The sequence below is a fragment of the Brassica napus genome, chromosome C7 (assembly GCF_020379485.1).
Source record: "Brassica napus cultivar Da-Ae chromosome C7, Da-Ae, whole genome shotgun sequence".
Lineage (NCBI taxonomy): Eukaryota > Viridiplantae > Streptophyta > Magnoliopsida > Brassicales > Brassicaceae > Brassica > Brassica napus.
Window position 1 is genome coordinate 32,211,888 of NC_063450.1, and position 2,919 is coordinate 32,214,806.

A 2,919-nucleotide genomic window follows, 5' to 3' on the forward strand; every position below is an offset into this window, starting at 1 on the left:
TAAAAAAAAGAAAAAAAAAAAAAAAGAATTGAAAGAAAAGAGTATATGAGAATATAATTTTTGGATCTCAGAGTATGTCAGCAATTGATTCTGTATACTCGAGAGGATCAATACGTTTTTCAACCAAAAGCAAAAGATAAATTGTATGCCCATTAACAAAACATTTCTCTTGAAAAATACAAATTTTACAAGTACTAGGGGGTCGAAAATCTTGGTCCAGAGACTTTTCAAACAGCGTAGACCATTTTAGACACACAACTATTTTAGACACTTAGTGTTCCAAATATTGTTATTATAGTGTTGTTCCCCAAACTATTGTTTGATATAATTTAGCGCATATAAAACATATGTTTACTGGGCATTAGTCCAAGGTTGCCATTATGTATACTAATCCAGACATTATGTATTATGTACTGTGTGTGTGCGCAGTCACAGGGGGTACACAAAATTATATGGTCTAACTAAATTAATTTATTTAATCAGAATTATAAAAGGAATTGTCTTTCTCTATTGTTTGTTTTTATTTTTCAAATAAACAACTTCTGTTTGCTCATTTATAAGATTTGTGCAATCTGAATTATTTTCAGATAGTTGTAAATACGTAATATATTAAATATATGTCAGTTACATATAAAAATGAGGAATTCCTTAGAGATCGATATATTCTCTTGTAACTTTAAGTTTGTACAGTGATGCATATAGTATTTTAGCAATAAAAGATTTTGTTATTACAGTGATGCATATAGTATTTTTTGATACTTATTTGAGGATCATTTTAAAAGTTTGTGCTAATTAAAAATAGATTCTGCTTAGATGTCATTTAATTACGATGACAATTTAACTTACGTAGCAGCTTAATAATCAATTGAAAAAAAATGTTGGTTCAAATCCAATTACTAAGGAAAACATTATATAACCTAAAAATATAAGAAACATGTATTATTTTCTTAAAAAAAACCTACAGAATTACCTATTGATTAACATATACATGGTGACTAATGAATATGAATAATAAAGATTTGATTAAAAATTTGCATCCTTCTTCATTTTTGTTTAATTTATATTATTTAAAAAATAACAATAACATACCTATATAATAAAAAAAATAGTTTTTTTTTATTTTATATTTTGAATTTTTAAAATGACTTTAAATTACAAAAATGAAGAAAGAACAAGAAACCTTATATGTTATATTTTAAACTTTTTAAATGACTTTAAATTACAAAAAATGAAGAAGAAACCTTATATGTTATATTTTCTAAATGTTAGATTTTCTTATATATATATTTTGATTTTTTTTTTTTTAAAACGATTTTAAATTACAAAAATGTAAGTTTTCCTTAATCATATGACTAAAGACATTAAAATGACATTATCAATTCGATGGTTGATCTGAAACCTTTCAAAACCATATGGAAGATAAATGTCAAAATAATTCAACTATGGAAACAAAACTGTTCATTTTTTTCAAAAATGTGTTATGTGGAAATAATGAGGTTTTTGTGTCATAATTTGTTAATGTCCAATTCGATCAACCTATGATATATTAATTATAGTTTAGTTCCACAATTTTTAATAAAAATTGATCCGGTCTATCGGAAAAAAAATTATATAATAACAATATAAAAAACATTGTATATGTATAAATAAAATGATCAAATATATAAAAAAAAATATCGATAATATATACAAATAAACTCACCCTGCGCAAGACACAAGTCTTATCCTAGTAACATATATATTAGATTTGATCGTAAAACTGAACCATATATTAGATTTGATCGTAAAACTGAACCAAATATATTCTCTTGTTTATTAAAATCAAGTAATCTGGTACCTATTTGAGACCACAAGGTAGTACCAAAAAGTTTACTATTCTAACACCAATATTTGTTTTGCTATATATATTCAGTCGCTTTGTATCACATAAAGTACCAATAAAGAAAACATTTGATTCATATAGTATTTTAGCAATAAAAGATTCTCTAAATATCATTATGATCAGTGCTTACTAATGTAATAGCTTTTTAATGTATTGCTAAGATCGATGTTTTATATGATAGATATACTTTTAAAGCAAGTGTTATAATTTAAAGAGAATAGTTTCTCTAACTTTCATTTATAACAATAGAAAAACGTCTTTTATAAAGATTTATTGTTTTGTAACATAATTAAAAAACATATAAATATTACGAAGTCTAGTTTTAATAACTGCACAACAAATAAACAGAAAATATTAGCAAAATAAATTGTATATTTTTCTCTGGATATTGTTTTTAAATTTTTGGTTAAGAAGAGATGAAGATAATTGTTATGTTTTTAAGTGTTATAGTTCTTGTTTCATCGGGTAAATTTATCTTTGGTAAGTCAGGAGAATATATAAAATACTGTAGTCTTTATTAACATATAACTGATTGATTTGGTACTTGTTTTACAATTCTCTTAGGTGCGGTGAATACAATGAAAATATCTAATTTGGAAGAGAGAAACCCATATTTTCAGTCCAACAGCAACTCCTCTAATGAATGTTCAGATAAACGATTTACAAGACGAATATCGTCAAGGTCACGGAGGTTTTTGTCATGATTGTGCTCTGGCTTGTTATCGCAGAAATAAGTCTTTGGCAAGATGTAAAAATTTTAAGTGTCGTTGTACTTGGCAGGATCTTCATTAAGACGATCTAATGTATTTCAAACATTTATAAACAAAAGATAATTAACAATATACTGAATTTTTTTTTAATGTGCATCTGCTTTACACATGTATACTCTGAGTGGATCAATATGTTTCTCAACCATATACTTTTTTTCTCTCTCCTACCCCCGATCTCTCTCCCCTCTCTTACCCTTCGCCGTCACTGACATTCGTTTTTTTTCCGGCGGGCCGCCGTCCGTGTGTTGACCGCGAAAACGGTTGTGT